Source organism: Haemorhous mexicanus, chromosome 1 (genome assembly GCF_027477595.1).
Source record: "Haemorhous mexicanus isolate bHaeMex1 chromosome 1, bHaeMex1.pri, whole genome shotgun sequence".
NCBI lineage: Eukaryota > Metazoa > Chordata > Aves > Passeriformes > Fringillidae > Haemorhous > Haemorhous mexicanus.
Genome location: NC_082341.1, coordinates 26,037,626 through 26,062,715, shown reverse-complemented (window position 1 = coordinate 26,062,715; position 25,090 = coordinate 26,037,626). Strand labels below are relative to the sequence as shown.

At 38.9% G+C, this 25,090-nt stretch overlaps 1 protein-coding gene across 5 annotated transcripts in view; it reads left to right on the top strand.

Annotated features, from left to right (window-relative positions):
- The first annotated feature begins 20,999 nt into the window (after positions 1–20,999).
- ICA1 (islet cell autoantigen 1) overlaps positions 21,000–25,090 on the top strand; it is a 66,255-nt gene continuing 62,164 nt past the window's right edge. For 4 of the 5 annotated variants that reach the window (XM_059843756.1, XM_059843748.1, XM_059843729.1 and 1 more), the window contains exon 1: positions 21,006–21,125. The gene's annotated coding sequence lies outside the window, so the exon portion shown is untranslated. Of the gene's footprint in view, positions 21,126–25,090 lie in introns of all 5 variants that reach the window. The other variant, XM_059843720.1, reaches the window with a different exon arrangement.

Genomic DNA, 25,090 nt, shown 5'->3' with positions numbered 1-25,090 from the left:
GCCATAGACAGACTCCCTCAGACTGCCAGTCAGCCCACCCATTTTCCTCCATGAGAAAGGAGATAAAGCAAGGAAAGAAAAAGGCAGCTGGAAATATGTAGGTATGTTTAAGCAGATATTGGTTGGTGGGGTTGACGTTTGGCCTGCCTGCTTTTAGGAAAACAAAGCATTATTTCAGGGATACTAAGTGACTGGTTCTAAAACCTTTTTCTCTAACTGCTATATTAGCTTGGATTAGATGTGATCTAGCCACTAAATTCAGGCTATTTACTGTCCAGTGGAGATAAGGACTTTGTCAAAGTGCAGAAGGGTCACTTGATTTCACACCAAGAATTAAAGGTACAAAGGCTAAAACAGGAGATTTGATAAAGGAGAAATAACATGAATAAAGATTGCCTTCCAAATCATTACAGTCTAGTGAAAATTTTTAGTGAGGAAAGATACAAAATAATTTTATTTTCACATATGATAATTCTGATATTTTTTCAGACAGGTAACATAACTGCAGTTTGACACTTTTTACTGTATCTTATAATCGTCATGGAGAAATAGACAGCACTTGTCATCTCTGACTTGCAGAGCTGAAATATTTCTCCCTGTATTTACAGACACATTCTTGTATTTATTCTTGTATTATTCCTGTATTTACATTTACATTCTGACCAGTTTTTTTAGGCTTAAAAAGAAAAATTAGATCCAAAATTGTTCACATAGAATTGTTCTTGATTTTTCTCTTTTTTAATGGAAAAACAGAGAATTCATTCAGAGATGGAGAACGAACACCTGTCTGCAATATCACTTTAAAAAGTTATTTCTTCTAATTTAACTAGAAATTAACAAAATTTTTTGTTGCAAGATCCCAAACTGAACTTCCAAACTGATGTACTACCTATTATTTCTCTTTTGCTATCCATGTTTATTGTTTTTTTAACAACATTGGATTTCCCTACTACTTTTGTTTGTAAATATTTTCCTTCCACAATATTCAAATCAATGGTTTCAAAATTTCTTTTACTCTCCATAATCTTTCCAATTTTTGTTGGCCTCAAGACCATATTTTTATCCCATGCATATGCACAGAGATGAAAAGCTTAAAAGACACAAGCTCACTTAAATCCCATCACCTGTCTTATATCCAATGTACCATACATTAATGCAGCATAAAAGTTTTTGAATTAAATAAAGGCACAAAATTCAGTAATGACAATAAAGGCTGCTATCATCCAGCAATCACCATCTTAATTGCTGCATGAATACATGGGTAGGACATATGATTTGAATAACAGTGAGAATATTGACAAATATTGAGTAGCTGTGTGAAAGTGTAACATTTAGTGTGGTAGATGTACCACTGTCAAAAAGTGAAGGGGAACAGACATGTCATCAGGTCAAGGACAAAGCTCAATTTTCACACTACCTGTATACTGATCTTTAATTAGTTCTTTTACAAGCAAACTCTAGGCACTAAAGTGCATCACTTTAGAAAATTCTAAAGATCTTTGATATTGGGCTGTTCTCTTTAAAATAAGTCAACTTAAGGAATAGTGGGTTGGTAAAAAGACCAAAAAGTCTCCCAATGAGGGGAAGCTACCTCTCACCACTCTAACTCAGCAGCTGCCAAGATGACCTGCATCAAAATTACCAGGTCAATGAGATGCATCTCCAGCTTGATATGAGGAGGGAAGCATTACCACCCTGTCCTGAGTTCCGAAAGAGAATTTTCCAAGAGTCTGGACTTACACTGTCATTGTGGTAACCTTTCTGGAAGGTGTCCTCACAACTAAAAGTTGCCCTGGCAAATAGGAGTTGTCTGCTGGCCCACTGACCTTTCCACTCCCCAGAAGTAAAATGACCTATTGCAGAGTCATGTACTGTAGTTTTGACTTGTCCTAATCAAATTATTCTCCAGCACTGTAGGAAACAACATGGAAAAAATGGCACCTGTTCTGCTAGGCCAAAAGCATGGAATAAAGTCCAAACCCAACTCAAAATCCAACCCCAACACAAAGAGATTATTATTTAGGGACAAGTCTCAGGCATCTTACACCTAAGACCTAGAGAAATTAAACAGAAAAGCCTCATCACTGTTTTCCATGCAAAAGCAATGTGGAGGCCTAAAGGGGCCCTAAAAGCCCTTCACACTGAGAAAGGTTCCTTTAGAAGAGGCACTATGAAAGAATCCAATAAGCTTTGTTCCTAACATCCTTTCTCAAGGGCTGGTGAAAGGAGCATGCTACAGCTTGGAGTCGGGACAAAAGAAACAGTATTACGGATATTCCAGCCATGACATTTCTATTTCATGCAATCCTATTTCACATTCCCATAGGACACTGAAGAAGACCCACAGTTTGAACTGAACAGATTACACTAGAGCATTCACCAGACCCCAGGGCAATTCAAGGTTAAAGGAGCTCAGAAGTATCTTGAAGCTACTTTCGCCTCTCTTCCTTCTGGGTCATGATTTCTGTGCTTCTACTCTAGGGACAGGACACAGATCACTGTGATTTGCTCAAAGTTGTCAGTTCCAGACCTATTTCAGATGTCATGAGTTCTCAGTCTGCCTTCTTTATGCTGTTCTTTAGCATGGGGGCTGCCTAGCCTGGAGAAGAGACAGCTCACTGGGATGTTATCACTGTGGATAAATACCTGATAGGAATGATTAAACAAGACTCTTCTCCGTAGCACCCAGTGACAGGGTAAGAGGAAATGGGGCACAAGCTGAAATACAAGAGATTGCACTTTTAACCCAAGGAAAACTTTTTTTTTTAATGGTAAGAACTGTTGAATATTGGAATAGAGAAGTTTTGAAGTTTCCATTCTTGGAGATACTCAAAACCCAACAGGACACAGCCTTAGCAACATGCTCCAGCTGACCCTGCTGTGAGCAGTGACTCAGACAAGACAGAGTTCCTCACAGACTCAGCCACTCTGAGGTCAGGAACCTTTCTATACAATAACTTGATGGCTACTTCCCTGACAGTAACTGAAAGTTATTCTAATCTGTGATGCTTGCCTCAAAATATTTTCCTTCTCTGAAGGAAGGAAGAATGTGCTAACATGGATGTGCAAATGCAGAATACAGCACTGGATTAATTTCTTCCAAGTTAGTATTTCTGCTTGTTCAAAGCTTGATTTGTAAGGGTCCCTTAGTGGAAGAAATGCTGCAGAAACTTGGAACTAGAGAACTTCCATATGCTCCTCTGTCTTTAGTGATGCCCCAGTTTTCTGCTTAGTTACATATAGACTTTCTCAGGAAATTGGCCTCAAGAGACACTTTTCACTGAGGTGTGGGTGGGGTGGGCATGACTTGGGGGTGAGGTTTTCAAGGGCATCTGAGGGATTTCGGGAACTTACACTAGAAAGTGAGAACTGGGACATCCTTTTCTTTGGCTGGTGATGGGCATGCTTCCCACCATATTTATTCCTTGCTGTGTATGATTACTTGCAATGAGAACTCCAACATCAGTGATGTGACACCACATTAGCCTCACAGGCTACATAATTCTGTAAAAACAGTAATCTTCTGTGGTTCTTGTCACTCCAGATGCTTTAGAGTAGCTCTCCATTTCAGGAGACACAGACATAGAGGATCACAGCATGTATCAGGTAGCAAACAGAATTCCTTGGAAATAATAATAAGGTTTTCAGGTTTCCTAAAATGATACAGTTCTGCAATGTCAGATGATTAACCTATTGGGATTTTGCACAGAAGAGCTGACTTTCTCCTTACCTTTTTTCACAGTATCTATAGCATCAATCACTACCACTACAATTCCCTCAACTTTGCAAGCTGTCACAGAAAAGTAAACAAATTAGGAACTATATGAAGGGCCACCTATTTTGCACCTAGAAATATATTCAAATATTCACACTGGCTTGCCTGAATCCTAACCAAAAAAAAAAAAAAAAAAAAAACCAAAACAAACAAAAAAAAAAGCAAAAAAAAAAAATCACCATTCACTTTTATCTCAGAATCCCTGACAGGAAAAAAGGAATTACCTGTAGTAGGCACATCGTGGACTTCTGAGCCCTTGAAAAGCAGGACTTGTGAGACCACTTACTAAGTACCACACTATCCTGACACTGGGATCTAAGAACGTCAAATAGAAGATGGGGCAGGAATAAAAACAGAAAAAACAATGTCTGTCAGGTCTGCCTGTCACAGATAGGAGCTTCTTTGACTCTGCTGTAGAGCTAACAAACAGAAGGGACATTCATGGCATGCACACCCTTAGCCTCCCCCCTCCCTCCTTGCCTCTCTTTGAAAAGCCAGAGCTCTTTGCATCTCTACTGCATCTCTAGTTTCAATGATGCTCAGTTCCTTTGCTTCCACATTGATATTTCACAGATTCTTAATGGCTCCTTATTAAACCAAAAAGTTCGTTTTCATACATGCTAATGAGAAGAGCATAATGTCAGCTCAGGGAGTGGGAAGTACAGCTCCACAATGAAGCACTTTGCCAAAATACCTCAGTATTCACATGGGCAGGTGAAAAATATACTTGAGGACAGAGTAATAACAAAGTCATATTCACACACAAGGACATCAGAGCACACATGGCATATAATGAATTTGTGTTTAAACATCTGAATGTAGTGCCTCTGCATAAAATGCTGTGAAGGGATTAAGCCAAAAGAGTCATGTGGCAGTGACTCAATAAGAAAGATAAAGCACAGTCATTTAGGCCCCAGTTTCCCCCAAACCTTAGCGTCAGCTGCTCAGGCTTCATTAACATTACCACATCTTGTGCTTCAGCTATTAACAGCATACTACATTGTGACTGGCCTTTTGTGGGGACACAAAAAGAATGAGTGGTCACAAGGAAACCTTTGTGCCTCTTCCACAGTTGCATAGGAGAGCCAGTCCTTGCAGCCCACAGCTGTATAGGGAGTTTCAGAGTTAATAATGCCAGCAGCAGAACACTTTTCAAAGGAAAGTGGAGCAGAAGGGAGGGCAGTTAAAGCTCTGCTCTCTTTCTCTCACATTAGCTACCAAACTAAACAGAGGGAGTTTATGCTATACCCCCACAAAGGAGACGTACAAACTACTTGTCATTGAAGAAATCCTTCCCATGACACTGAGACTTTCTGCCTGCCCTTGAGAGCTGACAGGCGCAACACTTTCAGGAATTACCAGCGCTGCAGTGCACCTGCAGTTCCCCCATGATTTTGCTGTGCCCTTGGTAGTGTCAGGAGAATAGACATCATACAGTATTTATGCATGTCCTATTGCTGGGTTTATTCATGGATTTTTAAGCACTGGCCATATGCATGCTGCTTAGCAAGGCACTAGCTTTGCCTGGAAGAGATTATTTGTTACATATTTTTTCATTCTCTGCCTCAAAAAAAAATCACAAACAGTATTTTAGAAGTTATATGAAATGCCTTATTCACTCTCAAAATACCAATTACATCAGCACGCCTAACTAGCCAATTAGCACCACTGAATTTGTCTTAAATGTCAAACTTTATGAATAAGCAATCTGGGTAGTAAGAATTGGAAGCTTGTTTTTACTAAGGACATGCTTACAGTCTGTAATATGAGCTGCAAGCTCTATATAAAAATTGTTCACAACCTTCAGAGAGAAAAGAATAAGAAATTGGTGATGATAATAGAAAAACAAAATTCTCCTAATGCAGAAGGAATTAGGCTATTTTAAGGCTATTTTATATAAAGCTGGACGTGTCTCGAATGCAGAAAATCCATTTGTGTCTGAGCAAAAGAAGCCAGCAGGTGTCAGCCTTGCTTTATCCAACCAGCCTCTTCCTGGCTCGGCAGCAAATTCTTGCAAATTTATTTGCTCTGATTTTTGACCGTAATTTTCTTCTCAGGAGTAATAGTTAACTGTGTTAGTACAAGTTAACTGTGTTATCACAGCATTCTATATTGAGCAATATTTATATAGGTTAAAATGTTGAAACAGCTGCTACCATAGCAACTGCTGCATCAGATGGATTATCACCAGGTGAACAAGGAGACTGGAACAACTTCCTGATGAGAAATTCAATTAATATGTCCGTGTTTGTATGCAGAAGCCAAACAGCAATTTGTCTGAGTTGGCAATCACATTTCACATGTGATGTTTTTTTCCACAAGGGAAATGATGGCCATAATACCTTTATGCTTCCCTCACATTTCCATGTATGTCTGTTTTCAAGGCCTGAGACACACTTATTTTCTTTATACAAAATTCTAACTCCTGAAAAGATGTGCGGGCTCTCGCTCAATGCACACGTCACACAGGGAGTGGTTTGTAATGCCAGTGATCACTCTGCTGTGTAACAACACACAAACAAAATTGTGTTTACTTTCTTAAAAATGCATATAGTATCACTTTTAATCTAAAATTTTATAAAGACAAAGTGCTGTAAGTTAAGGGGAAAAAAAAAGCCCAGAAGCCCAGTCCTTGTGCAATTCAGATTTTTGAAAGGCTTCTTATGTCCTACTACACTGCAACTTCCACAGCAATCTGAATTCCCAGGGATGCTGTCAGTCACTGCGATGGGTGCAGCACCCAACACTGTTTATTTCTGATGATCTTTTAAACTCACTCCCCCCACCCCATTACAGTGCAACCCACAGGAAGCATCTCTAATGAACAGTGCAAAATTGTGTCTGTGGAAGACTCCTGACTCTTCATTTTCCTATCTACTTAAAGTTGTGCCATAATTTGATGCAGGGACTTGTAGTCATTTCTTCTGAGATCCCCAAATAATTTCTTTGGTGTATACTCATGTGAAAGTGCCCTTCACGTCTCATACATTAAAACACTTTAATCTGTTTCAATCACTAAAACCCTCAAATGTTAGTTGATACCAAAGCCATCTTGTTTCCATTTGAAAAAGAAATGTAAAACATTACTTTGATTATTTCCAAAGTTTTAGCCTAACAACTTTTTTATTTAAAAATTCATACAAAGAACATGTACAAATTTCTCAAAAGGTTTTCCCACTCACATATTTCAAGTCTGGATTTCCACCTGATCATGTGATCAAAATAAGCTTCCCTCTCTCTCATAGGACTTCCACCTAGAACTACATTCACAGTTCCCCTTGTTATTTTTACTTTCCAATTCCTATTTATCTTTAGGCAGACACCAAACTGATGCACCAGACCCTGAATTTGTGGTCAATTTTAAGGCAAGTCCTTTCAGCTGCCCAGATAAAAATCTATTTGGGCCTCGTCCAGCCTAACATTGGCTTTTATTGCTATGTTTATTATTAGAATGAGGGAAATTCCATGGCTTCCTCATTTAGAATAAAGCTGAGATAATCTAGTAATACATACCAAACAATACTTCTGAGGTCAGCCAAACAGCACCACCTTCAAGCAGAACAAAACCCTGTGTCACACAGGACATGGTCAAAGTGGAAGTTCATGGTAAGCTTATACTCAACATGAAGTTTGATACTCCCATGAGTAAATCAGTGTCAGCATATGACTTCTGAAAAAGGTGGTTTTCTTTGAGGCTTTGTATCAGTGCCTCCTTATTACCCCAGTTCTGTGAATATGGAAGGCTTTCTGTGCAACCACAAGTGTAAGAAATAGCCTTTAAAACTGACCTCTGAAATTTCAGTTGGTGGCTACTGCAGTTAGGTGAGATCCAAAGGTATGTGAGACACAGATTAGACTAACAAGCAAGTCACTGGATGGAGACTTAGATGTCTAAGGCTCAGAAGACTTGTCTTCTGTTTTCATCTTTTTTACTTACATAGGATGGGACCACAGATAAGGCACTTCCTCTCACTATAACTTTTTTTTCTTCTGTCCTTTTTCTGTATTCCCTGCAAGGGTTATTTAGAGACAAAGATTTATTTCCATTTTATTTACAAAGCAGAGATTACAGTGATTACATAGGAGAGACCACATATTGTCAGGATGTCTGAGTGCTCAAGGAATGCAGTTATCCTGCATTAAATAACATTATTAATAAATCATAGATATCATGGCAAATGTCAACTCACTGAAAATAGCTTTACAATTCTGGTCACATAAGCAAGGCTATCCATCATATTCTTTATTGATAGTTTTATTTTTTTCTTACAATGTTACATTAAGCATTTCCTGAAGTCAGACTTTTGTCCAAATTTCCTTTTTCGTTCCATTCGTGTACTGAAAGAATCTGGTATAGAAAGTTTAATTTGTAAAGAAATAATTTCAACATCTAATCCTATGGGGATTTCATGCAGGTAATTCCTATTTGTACATCAGAATGCAATAAAGGAGTTAATTAATTGCATTATTTAAACATCAATGCAGTTTCACCACATCTAAACTTCTGGACACTAGAACTGAAAGATGTTGATTTCAATGACAATAAAACATTTGTGCATTTTTCATTATGTGGGTTATTACAGACATATGTAACTTGTTTTGGATTTGTACATGATATAAGATCAGAATTAAAGGAAGTTGAATCAAATCAAATAAACAATTTTGGGGAAGATGGAGTATTTTTCTGTCATGTTGGCAGGCATACTAATGAAATAGAAGACAAATGCACAAATTCTAATTTTCACCTGCAGTCTGAAGACACTAAACACAAAGGCAGCAGCATAGCTAAGTCCAAGGGAAACAGAACAGTATCAAGATGCTGCCTCTGTCTTGTCTTCTTTTATTAGCTTGGAAGCAAGGCCATGCCTACAGCATGACAGCACGGTCAGACAGCAACAAATAACTCTCAGCTTGGTGCATTATACAGACATTGCACAGAAGCACAGGGCAGCACAAAACTGGCCACTTCTAGTAAGCTACATTCTGTTTGCTAGACATATTCAAAGAAAACGGTTTTGCCAAGTTGATGCCATGGAGTATCAGCTTAACCAATACAAACTGACAATTACTAGCACTTCCTACTGTTAATCAAAAGCAAAATCAAAGTTGCTATCTCATACTTGTTGGCTCTTATCAGCTGAAAATGTTCAACATAAGTGAACACAGAAGGTTTGGTGAAATTCAGGCACTTGCTGATAGGCCTCTTCAAGCAGCTCCTCACAAATTTCTGCTACATCATTTCAGGGCAAAGATCTTTTATAATCTGCTGCCATTTCCTATCTGCAATTGTGAATCATATATCTCAACACAATCTACTGTTCCAGATCTCTTATCACTCTTTTTTTTTTAATTAGAGTTTTTTTGAGGTTTAGTTTGCAGAAATATGCCGGTATCTATTGACCACATTTTTCAGTTTGTGTAAAGTTACCTAGGTATAGGGCTTTTTTAGTGACTTAGTTGGAGAAAGCCTTAGATCAGTCCTGCGAGCTAACTGTCTTTTGTGCCTTTGAAAATATCCTGTGGGGCCCCATATTTACTTTCCTAGTTATTTAAAACAGTTTGGATCTGAGCCAATAAGGTTCATTAAGAGGCACTCAACCAGGTTCTTCATGTAAATTTCTAACATCTTTAAGAACACGTGGCCAGCAAAGCAAAGAGTGTTAAGAAAGCAGGTTTCCTTTGTATCAGTCACAATCTCCTCTGAATCAAAAAAAATCCAACTAGGAATGGAACAAGGATAATTAATTTTATAACCTTAATGGGCGCCTCTTCTCCAAAAAAACAGACAAATTGGCAGGTGGTGTGAGGAAAGGGCTAGGGGAAATCAGCAAACATCAGGAGGCTGTTATACAAGTCACAGAAACAGCCCTCCCTGCATTGGGTGTGCATCTGCTCACACACAGCCTCTCAAGGAGCCCACTCTAAAATTACAGGGCATTCAGAGAAGAATGGAAGCAAAAAAAAGGGAGAAGGAGTTTTACAAAGGGAGACTTAAAATATTGATATTGCTTTTCTTAGAAAAGAAATGAGATACAGCAAAGGCACTTCCTAGCTCTGAGTAATCCTTACCATGTCTATATACTAGTGATATCAGGGTTGTAATGGTCAATACGAGTGACAAACTGGCAGAAATAAGAAAACATCATGGTTGTGATTTTCAATTCAGGGATTAGGCTAAGATTTATATGTGACCTGCAACCAGCTCCTGTACAGGTCTTTGCATTGTCCCCTAGTGCTGGCTGTGGCTCGACACAGGACAGCACACAGGTCTCACAGAGCAGTGCAATTTCTTTGCTCCTTTAGCCAATGGACACAGTCCATGAAAACATGAAAATGGGCATAGTCCCGAGGTTATAAACTGGAGTCATTAAAATTAGGAAATCGCAATTGCAACACTACTCAACTAACTTTGTAACTCCCATTCCTGAAAAACAGAACTTAAAAATCATTCATAATGCATCCTGCATCCCTGTTCAGTGCAGTCATTCCTTCCAGCTCTTTATCTCCAAAATGCCTTGGTTGAAACCTGCAGGAACTAAAAATAACAGTATTAGCTCATCATCACACTCTGGTCAATGAGTTGAGTAATGCAGATCTTATGAAAATGTACGTTTAGAGCCCTTGCAGATGAGCTGTATAACACAAGCCATTAAACACAACTCTATTGATCTAGTTTCATTATTTTCAGCAGACTGGAGTTTAGAAATTGAGTTGCACTAATGAATACCAACCCCAGGGAAAAAATGGCTCTAATTGATTAAATTTTAGTTGAAAACACCTAAGATGTTATATTTGTCATTACAGATAAAGGTTAATACAATGTAAGTCTATGTTCATGCAAAATACTCAAAGTTTAGTTTTGTTCAAAAAGACAATATGCAAAAAATTGCACAATTCTTTCACACTGATATATTACTGCTTTCTAGGGATAGGGCTAGAGAATGGCATCCTTCTAGAAAAGTATACAAGATAAAATGTTAAAAATGGTGATAACATTAAGCTCATATTTCTATGCCGAAATGGAAAAAAAAGCACTTTTATATGCTGCAATTAAATAAGCCTTTTCTTTTTTTCAGAGAGGTGGAGAGAACTAGACATACAAAATTATTTCCTCGCCAAAAAACAGTTCTATTTCTTCTTGGTAACAGTGCCCTTCCTCAGTCACAGAACCCAATTTTAAAAAAATTAAAATTCACGTTACAAAGGTATGCTGGTTGTAACTGCCACAACAGAGTGCCTAATCTTGCCTCCTATCCATGCCAAATATCAGGACTTCTTTCAATCAATTCCTACTGAACTTGAGTATAAGCCTTATAAAAGAAAGACCCATTGCTCTTACTGTGATTCTCCATAAAACAGTCATATTTGCTTGATAGATTAAAGATCAATGAATGTTTTTCAATTATTTTGGTGTTTGATTATTCTAGTTCCATAAGTCAAATTCTGACTTCAGTTAGAAACATATACCTGAAACAATTAAGTCCATTCACTTCACATTTGTAGTAATGTAACAGAAGAATTTCACATTGGTGTGATGAAAGAGGGAGCAAGTAGCAGTGTTTACACACTTGTACAACACTGAAATGTATGTAATTATATGCTAAAGTTTGTTCTGTGCTTTTCCATTTCAGGAAAAGCATTATGTGGTAGATGTTCTGCTTCATATCTTGAGAGCCAGACAGGGCATACTGTTGTTCAGAGATTTGAACAATGACAATCATTTTTCATGTCACTGATAAATAGTTCTATTAAACAGGAATAATGTTTCAATACTTAAAGTACTTCATCATAATTAAGTCATACTGCAAAAGAGATAATAAACCTTTCCTGTATAATATCTGTCCTAAGGTAAGCCTAGGTATGTGCATCTACCCTGAAGACACACATATTAAGCAGCACATCAACCTCTTTGTCCAGTTTTTCAAAACACCCCTATGCAGCAGCTTTGCCCTCAAATGTATCAGCTGTTTTCTCCAATTTAGTGGCAGCCATGAACTTGCTCAGGGTGTTTCTACCCATCATCCAGGTTATAAACTAACACATTAAACAAGTTAGTCCATGATCAACTGCAGAAGAGCTACACTAGTGGCTACCTGAACTTCAAGCCAGTGACTCTTTGAGCCTAGCGATTAAGCCAGTTTTCCAGTCACCTTGTAATCCACCCATATCTAATTTGGCTTATAAGGATGCCATGGCAGACTTTAACATAAGCCTATTAAAGTAAAAGCATACAACATCCCTTGCTCTATCTCAGTCACTAACAGGGACAGCTGTTTAATCACAGAGAGCTATCAAATTGCTCAGGGATGACTTATCCCTGGCAAATCCATACTGGTTGTTTCTAATTGTGTTATTTGCCTTTCAGAGCATGGAAATGGCCTGCAGAAGGATTTTCTCCGTGATCATCCTAGAGACTGAAGCCAGGCAGAGCAGGCTGCACCTCCTTGGTCACCTTTCTGCATGGCCCTTCATGAACACAGGCTTAATGTTTGCCTTTTCCAAACCATCAGAAATACCCCCTAGTCATCACAGCCTCTCCAGGATAACAGATAGCACCCCCTCCATGACACCAGCCAGCATCCCAGCCTGTCCAATGAACCAGAGTATGTTCATCATGCCTAAAAATGGTCCTTAGCTCCTCTCTAGCGTGGATAGCACTTCCTTCACTGGGATTCTGCCACAAAGAACAGACACTTGGGAGGCCTGCAAACAGCTCTTGCCAACAACTACCAAGAGACCCTTATGATTTTACACATTCTTCTGTAGCTTACAAAAAGCTTTTTAAATGTAGATATAAAACCAATAGGAAAGAAAAATATTTTCAATTGCTTCTTTGTTTTCTGGTTTGTTTTGTTTTTTTTTTTAATTGGTCATGTTTTGTAGTGTGTGTTTGCTGTGGCTGAATAGCTCAATGTCTTCAGCTTTAGTCAGATTAAATATTTGGTTATGCATTGCTTTTGCTGGCTTGAAAGAGACACGTAAATCTGGGAGATGATGCTACAGATGCATAAATGCATCTTGATTTGGTCAAAGTGAGACTATTACAGTTTGTTTTAGACTGTTTATGTTGCATTTATTTCAGTTTTAAGAAGCTCATGAAAAAAGCTCAAGAACAGAACTGAGTTCAATGGACCTGAAATTCTACAACCACATCAACAGAAGGAGTACAAGATCTTGAATCAGCAGTCATTGAAGTCATCAAGACTTTAGATTGAACTCGAAGTTTAAGGGACTCAAATGCTAATTTTTTTCTTAGCCACAATGAATGCATTCAGTGAAATTTTGCACTGTTATGACTTGTTCATCCCTATAACACATATCATCAAACATAAAAAGACAGCTAGCTAGCCAAAAACTTTTAAATTGCATTTTCAAAAAGGAAAGATAACATTGTGTGCCTCTATTAGAGCAGCTAGGTGTGTAAAAGGTCTGCCTTTGTACTAATGAACAAGTTACTGAAATCTTGTATTCTAGCATGCAGAAGTAGCAAACACAATACTTTTCACTGCACAGGTTCATTGGGAAGGGGAATACATTGAGTTTTCTCTTCTTTACACTGCTTAGGAAGCACCTCTTTTAAATGAACTTAAAATGAGCTGGTGTTGACCAGCGGGAAGACCGAACTACACCAGAGGAGAGTGTCTCAAAGGCACAATGTCTTCAAGCTGCACAGATTGCACACCATTCATGGATCAGGGCTGTGCTGAAAGGAACAGTCTAGCCCTGAATATTTTATTTTCCAGAATTCAGTCTAATGAATTCTTGTGCTGTAGAGGCAATAGATAAGAAGTAGAGCTGTGAGAAAACAACATATTTTGCATTTCCAAATGCTAACGCAATGAAAACTACCAATAATACGTATTATAAGCCAAATTATACCCTGGTGAGAATTGAAATGAATGAAATGGAAAAGCTGACAGATTTTTCACTAAAGCAGCTCAGGACAGAAATATACTGTGGTACTGGCTTTAACTGGCTTTAAAAACCAGCAAATTTTTAAACTTGCTTTAACAGCAAATATTATCAGGCTTTATCTCTAAAAGTATTAAGATTATCTATGTTGTCAATAACTCAAAATGACAAATAATCTATCTACTGTGCTTTCACAATAAACAAAATATGATTTCTCAAAAATTACAGAATATTTTAAGTGTTCATACTACCAGTATATGGAATTTGAGAGCGTTTTTTCAAACACTGCCTTAGAGAGAAGCTGAAGCTCAAGACTTTAATTTTAGTGTATATTCCAAGTCAATGTTTATCTCTCTTCAGCAGGAATTAGCTGAGCACATCAACCTAGTGAGCAAACTGGTTTATTGCCCACAACAGTTTCACCTTTGTCAAATGTTCTGCAGATACCAGAACACTTCTCGTAGAACCAGACTGAAAACAATCTCATGGTAACATGCAGGAAGTATACACATCTTTTTAGTTCTGTGGAATATACATATGGATGGGAAAAAATGGATGGGAAAAAAATCAACAGCAGAAACAGAAAATTGAATCTCATTGAGGGTATAGCTTATCTCCTGGGACAAATGATTCATGCTGTTCACAAAAGAGGAAGAGAAAAGTCATTGCTGAATGAGAGATGCAGCAGTATTTTGATGAATACTTTTTCTATTTAGAACAATACTTCCATTTTTTTTTCTCTGTTCAGATCAATAATTACATTTATGATGAGGTGAGGTGTTTTTTCAATGGCATAGTATGAAAAGGGTTGGAAAAATCAAGTTTTCAGTAATAATTTCTGTTTTCCATCACTTAAAAAATTGTACCTTAGAAAATTAAGTGACTTGTTTTTCAAATGCAAACATATACTGAAGTTGGACTAAGCCATATTTTCAGATAAGTAGCCCTCATGATTCCTGTTGGCACCACTGAAAAAAAAAATAGATTGGAAAAGGTATTTTTTTGTCAGATAAGAAATCTCTGCATATTAGAAGATGAAACTCCACCAATGATCTGTTTCTCAAGCAATGCCACCATTTTTTCCATTAAATGGCAAAAATAACATAAAGTCCATGTGTCATAAGGAACTGAAAAGTATCTTCTATCTCAAAACAGCTATCTTGAGACAGCCAGTGCATACTGCCTTGAAGGGCAAAGAGATTATACAGCACTGGAACATCTGATTCAAGCCATTGAAATCTCAGAGATTATTTAAATCATAGTTTCTTTTCAAGCAAAAAAATTTACAAACTCAAATATTAACATGTTTTGGGGGGAAAAAAAATCAACCATTTTAAATTATCTGCAGATGGATTGTTCAGAATTTCAATATCTCAAAGTCAATATTCAAATTTGTACCAAGCCATAATATTGCTTGCTAAGTATTAAAAGTCATACTTTCAGGAAATTCAGTAAGTATACATTTTATGACAAAAGTGTTTATGTAATACATGAGAGGTTGAAAGTGAATCAAACTCTGTAGTTGCTTGCAATAGTTATTGTGCTGCAAATTTATTTTCTGATGTAGTGGAATTCTTCTCAGACATTTGAGAATTAGCAATATCTACAGTACACAGGACAACAGCTGCCAGATTCTTTTTTAGTAGACTTACACTCCTAACATATGAAACATCTCCAGGAGAGCTTTAAAAATTAGGTGACTCATATTCCTAATGGGCCAGAATATTTTAATGACTGTTTCAAAATGTTTGTCTTTATATGGAACAGCTCTCACGAATGCATCAAAGTGAACATGGAAACATCTGGGAGCCTCAGCCTGTATTTACTATATTATTGTCTTCTAAAGAAAGGAACTTAATAGAAAATGTATTCATATTGCTACTGTGAAAATCTATTCAATGAAGAGCTGTTTTATTGATATACCATCCTTCAAAGAAGTTCTATTTATTAAACATGGTTTCTGTCAGTACCCTGCTCCTTTCTCATTCCCAAACCTGTGGAAAAAGCAAGCCCATCTTATGAATCGTTAGCCTTTGGAATCACTGGAAGATGGGATAGCTAAAGGCAATGATAAATCAGTGTAAGAACCCTTGGCCAGTTCTGTCATCAGTTTTCGCTGACAAATCATTTTATCTGTGTCTCAGTTTCTCATTTACAAAGCAAAAGCAGTGATTCTTGCTGTCTCTCTCCCATTTTGCATTTTCTTTCAGACTGTAAGCTTCTTTGGGAAAGGAGTTTGGGGATTATTCAATAATACTGTTGCAGACTATAATAAAATAAATTCATTGTTTACTGCAGGGATCAAATTGCTTATCCAAGTCCACAGGAGATGATCTCAGTTCAAGTACATATGCATTTCAGAATACAACCCATGACTGCAGAGTGTGTGCGTCCAAATTAATATTTCCGAGTAAATACTTCAGAAGAAGATTTTTAAAAATATTATTGTTCTCATATGAAAATCAAATTGTGCAAATTGCCACAGTGCCCATTCTCCTTTCCCTACTGTCTACTTGTCTTATTAAGGATAAACCTGGCTCTTGAATGCCTTGCTAATTCTCTGGTGAATTCTGCAAATACCAGTTCCATCTAAACAACAGATTACTTAACACAGTTCTTTTGATTCAAAATGTCAGGTATAAAAAATAGATAGCCACTCCACATGCTCCATTCCTGTCATTCAAATGAAAAGTATTTGACAGGAAAGAATACCCTGTGTGCTGTTTGCAAGAGTATCCAGGAAGCTGGATACTGACAATAAAGGAGACAAACAGTGGAGCATAGTGGAAGAATGTACAACAATGTTCAGTGCAAACCAGACAAAGGGAAAGAAGAGTATTGCACAGCTCACTGATCAGGAATTGCCAAAAAGAGCATATGAACCAGCACTGGACAGCAATATTATATTTCGACTTCAGACAGTACCTAAAAATGAGCACAAACCTGCATGAAGAAAAAGTCCAGGCAAGCCCTTCCACTCAGAACTGTTTTAATTTTAAGTCTTAAGAACCATAGGAAAGTAATGATGACTGGACATCATGAAAGCCATGATAGGCTGAGTCCTATTGGACTGCCTATTTGGCAGTTTTGGTCCTACCTTGATGGTCAGAGATGCTGGCACCACTTTAACCTGGAGCCCTCTAACTCTACACTTGGCTGTCATTTCAGGGCCTCTGCTATCAGAGAAGATATCAGGGACAACAGGCACAAACTGAAACACAGGAAATTCCATAAGAATATGAGGGGAAACTTCACTTTGAGAGTGACCAAGCAACAGAACAGGCTGCATGGAGAGGTTCTGGAGCCTCCTTCTCTGGACATACTGAAAATCCACCTGCACACAATCCTGTGCAACATGCCCTAGGGGAGTCTGCTTTAGCAGGAGGAGCTGGACCAGATTATCCCAGAGATCTCTTCCAATCCCAACCCAAATCATCCTGTGATTCTGTATTTTCCAGTTTAGGAAAGGAGAAAAAAATTACTAATTAAGTAAATCGCTGAAGATGACAATAGGCTAAAGGTTTTCAGCAGATCACTAAACTGGAATAGTCACACAAACAATACAAGCTCAGAGCTAAATCATAGAAACTGTAAAAAAAAATGCAAAACAGCAGAACACAAACACCTTTAAACTAGACAGATTTTTGCTAAGAAATTTGAAAACAAACAGCAATGTGGCAGGAAAATTAAAAGACCAGCAGTTAGATAAGAGAGGACAAAAAAGACTGAAAATATTCATATGAGGAACTTGAGGAAGTTTAAGGGAAGCATCATTTCCCTCATCTTGATTTCTAAATTTTGAGCAGAAACTCAAGCAAGCAGTGACTATGTCCATAAAACAAAACATTAAAAGACTGTACTTCCTTATGTGGAAAAGAAACAGAGGGCAAATGACATGAGAGGATTAAAAACCATCTTAATATGTGAAAGTTTTAATAGAAGAAGAAGAAGAAGAAGATTAAGAGAAAACAATAATAATGTTACTTTCCAGGGAAGATGAGAAACCTTCAATGCTGTTTCTAGGATACCTAATGCTATTGAAGTTTCTGAAGTTACTAATTCCCATATACATATAAATGGGGGACAGAATAACAGCACATTAAGAAACCTTAAGAAAATAATATATACAAATTGGAAGATGTCATTTCTATTGCTTCAACTGAAAAACAGGGCACTACCACTGGACTTCCAAAATCCTTGAATATCTAGTTTCTAGTTTACTCTCTCATTCTGGTTTCCATTTTCTTATTTGAAATAAAATCTCATTACTTAATGAATATAATAAGCCAAAAACCACCAGACACATTTTTAGCTTTATTTTATACAGACAGCACAGAACACCTGAGAATGTATCAATTTGAGTGACAAGGATAGCATATCCCATAGTATGCCATAGTAGCCATGTGGTACAGTAAATACAACTGGATGGTGAGTCTCACTGAATCAACATGGGAATCTTTATTTGTCTTTTTAAAAATTAAATGCAGCTGGATCAAAGTGCAACACAAAGCTCAGATGCAAAAAAAAGCTTACAAGATAAGGGCTAAAACTAATCGCTGCCTCAGTCTTTCAAAAGCTCTGGGTTTGTGCGATTGGGGCCTTGGAAAGTCATTTCTCTACCATAAAAAGTGATCTTTTCAACTGTGACATGATCAGTCATGTCACACCTCAGAGGGATGTACTTCATCTTTACTTGCATTTTATGGCAATTTTAGTGATGTCACCCAAACAATCTCAGCTTGAGAGAGGATGAGGTGTTCTATGGAACAGCAGAAATGAACTTTTTTAAGGTCAGGGAAACAACTGCTTAGTTAATTGAAGTAACCCGGAGTATTTTGATGCTCAAATGGGGAAAAATTGTTAGTAGCAGAAAGTATGAAGCATCATGCTTCAAGGTACTTCATGCATCCAGTCAGCTTTATCAAAGAACTAAGCTTGTGAAAAGTAGAAAGTACACCTTATTTCAAATATTACTTACATTAACTGTTTTAGTTACATTTCTGTATTTCTGCTGCCCTAAAAATATCTCCATGGGAGATAAGAGAGGCGCTAGAACAACCAGATGGCACTTGCTTATATTTATAACATTTACATCTGGTGATAAACTACATGAAACATGAGAAAAGATTAAGAAATGCCTTCCCTTCAGTGAGGAATAAAGCTTTAAAACTAATTTTTGAAGTTATATAGTAATCTCAGCTAATGGTTTGAGACATTAAGATGGACAAAGCCAAAAGTTGTCTATAATTTGCAGGATGTAGTCCTAAAGTATATGAGAAATGAGCTAGCCTGAGTCCTGATTTTTGGTAAATTCACATACATACATAAATATTGGCATAAAAATAGTTCCATAATTACAAAAATACAGTGATTTTGCAGAAACAAGGTTTATTCAGGATTATTTTCTCTCTTCCTTAGCGTGGAGCAAAGAAAAATTATACTTGTAAATTTACAAAAAAACAAAAAATCTCTTTGCTCTTTGTCTTGGTTCTGCTCCTGCAATGGCTAAAGTAATTCCTTACATTCTGTGATATTTTCTTTTTACATCTTCCTCTAGAAGATTTGCACATGTAAATACTACTACAAGACACAACAGATTCTTCATGTTCTCTGAGAAAATAAAAGCTATCAAATCCCAATGCCAGACGTGGCTGAAGAGATCCCAGATCCTCATCCACTGCAGAGAAACCTTTTGTCACTTATTAGCACCACTTCCCTTTGGTAAGGTAAGAGCTCCATGAACATTTTTTCTCTCAAAACCAGTAATACCTCAAATTTATTTGACTAATGGGGCAATATGTCTAATGCAAGTATTTACACTTCAGCCTGTTACTCTTTCAGTCGTGGGAACCCCTGTCCAGAGAATGATTAATCTCACTGGAAACTAAAATAAACCAGAAAACCACACCCTAAAAATGCATCTTTTTATATTTGCTCTAAAGAGAGCTCTAGAATAACAAGGCAGCTGAAGGGTGTTTAAAGTATAACATCCAAAAGTAAATGAGATATTTTACACCAGGTTTCCTTTATTCCAAGCTTTCAGTTGCGTTATACATTTTTCTGCAAGATGGAGGACCCCATTAGGAGATTTGTCTTGCATGAAAATATTTTCTTGCTGTTACTTTGCTTTAACACAAAACCTGTCCTATTGGTTTCTCTAGTTCTGGGAAACAATCCTGTATTTCTTGTCATAAAACCATTCTTGTTTGTCAACACACTCTCTGTGCTACATACACCATGCTTGAGGGTATGACCTGCTGTTAGTGGTCACACTAATGCTAAACAAGGAAACTAAACGAGCTCCCAAATGATACCTGAAATTCCTCACAATATATAGTGTTAAATTATCCCAGTTGATTTCTTCAGAGCTCAGGGATAGCATGCCTAGCTCTCTACCCCTTAGGATCCCAAGTCTTTTTCACAGTCACTGTCTCACAGCACAGTCCCTGTTGCTGAAAACATCTCGTACTTATAGATCTGTGACTTCCAGCGAAGTAGCTCAGCTCCGCCTCACAGAAACATGGAGACACTGACATGAGTGCTTGGGACCTCTGTAAGGTTCAGAAAATGATGCCTCACTACCACCGTTCTCCTCTCTTCATTTTCCACAGCTTCCTCCTGTCCACTCTTCTTCAACCCTTTTCTGGGGCCCTATTAACCCAACCTCTTCTGCATTCCTGCTTTCACGCCCTGCGTCGTGCTTACACTTCTGCTCTGTCACACCGGTAAGATAACACTGCCCCATTTAAGTGGGATCGTTTTTCACACGATCTCGCTGCTCTCCATTTCTCCTTCTACTTCATTTCTAAATGCCACCTGTGAACTCTACTCCCCATTTCAAGCTCTGAAATCAGCTTCAAATCCACCTCCTTTACTCAGAAAGCTCTCACACAACCCCAATGACCCAATTCCGACATGAGCTCAAAACCAACGCTCTCCTGACCCCCTCCCCCGACACTGGCGCCTGCCTGCGACGTTAAAGGGCCTTTTCCTCCGAGTTTCCACTACCTCGATGGCAGCTATTTATGACAACCAAAACATTTTAGTATTTCCTTGCTGCTCCTCGCGGGACACCTGCGCTCCCCAGCAGGCTGGGGCGAAGGCACGGGGCTTGGGGCTTTGCCGAGGCGGAGATCGGGGCCCCAACCCGGGTGACTCTCCCCCCGCTTCCCTCGCAGCGCTGCAGGAAAAGCAGGAGGAAACGAGTCCCTACCCTGGCCACGACCGGGCAGTGGCCGGCCCCAGCTCCGCGGACCTGGCGGCCGCGCCCTCCCGGCTCGGGGGCCGGGCTGGGCTGGGCCGGGCCGGGCGGCGGCTCCGCCCCGCTGCGGGGGCGCCCGCGCCGGCACAGGCGGCTCCGCTGGCCGCGCTGACGCCGGCGGCGCTGGAACACCTGGAGGGGCGGCGGCGTCTGCGGCTCGGCCCTTCCCTCCGCAAGGTGAGTGCGGGAAGGGGGGGCTCGCTGGTCTCCTTGCTAGGGCCGGGCGGGGAGAGCCGGTGCCGCGGGTACCAGCGCGGGGTGGGCGCCGCCTCCCCCGCGAGCAGCCCGCTCGGGGCGAGGGAGGCGGCGCGGCCGCCGGGCCTGCGGAGCTGGTGCCCGTCAGCGCTGTATCCACGGGCGGACCCGTTCAGAGCGAAATTTCCGAGGCTCAAGATGGCATCTGTCCCTCCTTTTGCCTTGTGTTCCCCCTCCTGCCGTGCGGTTGTCTCGCCATGATTATTGCATTTATCCGTTTGTGCCTCCCGTACATCCTCCCTGGCGCTCTGCCCGCTGGAAGCGGGGAGGGAAACGGCCGGCTCTCCGCGGCGGTTTCCGGCTTGGCTGCCGGGCTGAGGCGCAGGTTGCCCGGCTGAGCTCCGAACCCTCCCGGGACCAGCCGGGTGGAGAGGGGTGGCAGGGCATCCTCTGGGCAGGTAATGTCAGGTCTCGAACGAGGACCGAGGCAGTAACAGCAGGTGAAATGGCAATTCAAGAACCCCACGTTTATGGTTTAAAGCTTATAATTTGTGAAAGGTTCATCTTGGTAATCAGATTTATTTTACATCCATCCACCTGACCCATGAAAGCTGCTATAGTCTTTTAGAAGAAAATAGAAAAATCGGATATTGCTTGAAACATCAGGTCAGTTTTTAGTAGCAGTAAGGGGTGAAGGGCAGTGTGTTATTTGTCAATATCATGATGTATTTGTTCAGTGCCATGTGTAAATAAGTCTTCTGTTTCACACTGTTTTGCGTAAAGCTGATAGCCTCAAGGATCTGTGTGACCCCTCTTAAAGCAGTAATTCAGGCTTGCCTTAGTTCAGAGGTGTAGATGTGAAATTGACTCTGGTAATCTCACGGTTGCATCCTTTAGCCCCCTACCGCCAAATTACATTGTGGTAGTATTTTGGAAGCTCGGCATTGGAGTTGTTCTTCTCTTGGTTGTTTGTGATATTTTCTCCCAGCCTAGAAGCCTTGCTTTAAACCAAGATGACCTTTTTATTTCCATTAAACATCTGTTTGTTTGCCTTTGTTCTCCCCATGTTTAATTGTGTTGTCCTCTTTCTTTCAGTTTCTGGATAGATTTTATTTAATTTGGGCCTCAGAAAGCAGCTGTGGCCCTTGTTTCAGACTTCTTGGAAATAAACTGTTCTTGTGTTCTCTCTCGTAAGGACAAAACTGTTTGATCACTTTTCCAAACTGTTGAACAGAGAAAACAGTGGGCTAGATTTTGGCATCTGCAGTGCAGGTGGCATTTGGTTGTGTTCTTTTTATCTGAATTTTTGATAATCCACTCTTTCCACTTCATCTATCCAGCGTTCTCAAATAGGGAGTGGAAGAACCCCTTGACAGTGCTATCTGGCACAGATCTAGAAGCTGCAGTTCTTACTGGTACTTAGCATGACAACCAGCAACACTTCATGTAGACTTCAGCAGGTTTTTTTTTTAACTGCTGATGGAACAGCCTATTGGTTTAAACTTAGTAATTTAATAGTTTAAGATTAATGTTAATACCACTGAAGGAGGAATTTAGTGTCAAGCCACAGAGATCTTTTGAGCAGTGAACTGCCATAACTGGTATAACCAGTCACATTTTGCACATTACACACTCTACTGGAAGATAATGTGGTAGTTAAATAGTGCCAAACCTCAGTCTAAATGAGTTTTTTAGTTTCTTCACTGTCAGAATGTCATGCATGAAACATTGTTGTTTCCAGAAAGTTTCCAGCACTTTACTCAAGAATCTAGATGCTGATCAGTGGAATTTGCTTCCTTTTCAGTTGAGAAAAAAATTAAATGCATTTTAGATAATGATGCTTTCTTCTATTGTGTTTGTTGGAGTTGAGATTCAAATATAAACTGCAGATTTGCAGATTCAAGAAGACCAGTTATGAGTTTATGGAAGGGGGAGGTGTCATTAACATTTTTCTTTTAGAAGTTTATATTAGTGGAGGGTGAAGGAGATCACATAGTGCAAAGTAAAATGCCTGTTGAACCCTACTACAGTGTTAGGGTGTTTTGTCCTGGCTTAGTAGAGTTTCAAGCCCAACCATCTTGCCAATTCGTCTCTGTTATCTATATTTTACACAGTTGTTAAATTGTTCTGATGATTTCTCACATCTTTTCTTGAAGAAATTAATAATAACAGCTCTTTTCAGTCTTCAAGTAGTGTTGAAAGCTGTTGGTACAAGTTGGCAGAAGAAAAATGTGCTAATATCTCAAATAAACAAGAAGACAAAAAGTGCTCTCAAAGACTTTTTAATACTTGTCTTTTCAAAATCACCTCCAAGAGTATTGCTCTGTAGTTTATTCTATGTTTTGCTGCTTCTCAACCATAAAATCACTCTGGAGACAAAATTACACCACATGATGCAGAAACATTAAAAATACAAAAGCCCAGAGAATGAAGTTTGTTAGAGAAAGAACCAAAGAGTCAAGAACAAGAAATTTGACCTTTTAAGTGTTGTTAGTAATAGCAGTCTCACAGTACTTTTTCTATTGTTAGCCACGGCAAACTGAGGGGCATTTTGACCAGTTATGCAATTGCTTGCGTCAACATTGAGAACTGTCTGTACCAAGTCACTGAAACAGTACTTGGGTCCATCTTGCAAGTAGCTTCATAGGGATCACCGCTGCTCTAGGAGCAGTCAGCTGGTGTGCCAGGATATTACTGAGAGCACTAATACAAAAGTTGAGTGGACTGTGTGTCTGCTGAGAATAGGTAGCCTGCACTGATGGTGTTTACTCAAAGGGCGGTGCGAGGAGATCGCCCTGTATTGTTGTTGCTGCGCATGCTGAGGCTGTTTTGCTAATCGAATCTCTTATCCGCAGATGTGAAATAATCTCTAAGGCAATCTGGAGAAAATTATTTTCTTGTGTTCCCTCCTCCAGCATTGTTTCCCCTTGGGTATAAATGGCATTGCCTTCTGGCTTCTGAATGGATGAAAAGGCAGGAGGGAGGCAGAAATGTGAGAAGGTTGACTGTGCCAGCAAATAGGGTATCTAAATAAGAGAGCCATTAGTTGGAAGTTCTAAAGCCTTATATGTTCGTATGTAATATAGTGTACATGCAGGAGTTTAATGACTTTTTTTTTTTGTCCATTCACTACTTTTCCCATAGTTTCACAAGAGGAAAGTTTCCCGATATTCCAATATTAAGACTCTACACTGACTACAAGTAGAGTGCATCAGAAAAACAATCTTGTCTCTTATAATCTATGTACAGTGAGTGTTCCATATGATATTTTATTGAGTAATATTCAGCTCTTAAGTTTACAAATAGTAGTTCTTAAACTAAGAGAACACCTGTGTATTACAAAACAATTTGATAGTCATTTCGAAGAAATAAAGAAAGTCTACATTTAGAAAAAGATTAAGCACTGCATAGTAAATATCCCCAATTTTGCTCATTTGCACTGAGCTTAGACCTACCATTCAATGACTTATACTCAAATTATTCTTCCATAAAATGCATGTAGTACTTGCAATGCTTACCTGGTTGTCTCACTGTTCTCCATAAATAGACTTTACTAGTGAAGTAAAAGATGTTTTCAGAGGGGAAACTGATACTATGTACTGTCCCTACATTATTGCACAATAAGCAGATGAAAAATCAGTATAATCTGAAAAAGAAATTAAAAATTAAATTTTTGTATGATTAAATATCTCTGTGTGAATGATAAAGTTCTGTGTGCAAATGAACTGACCTAGAAAGTGCTGTTGTTTGCTCATCAATCCTGTGGCCTACCAGCATTTTTTTGAAATATTTTGTTCTGAGACTACATGTACTGTACATGAACATGTTGTGACTTCACGTGCCATTCTTATCAGTGTTTTTGAGACTCCACTGGGTTTAGGAATTTTTCATTCTCAACTGTTTAAAAAACAACCAAGAAAACCCCCAACCCAATTTCAAATATCATT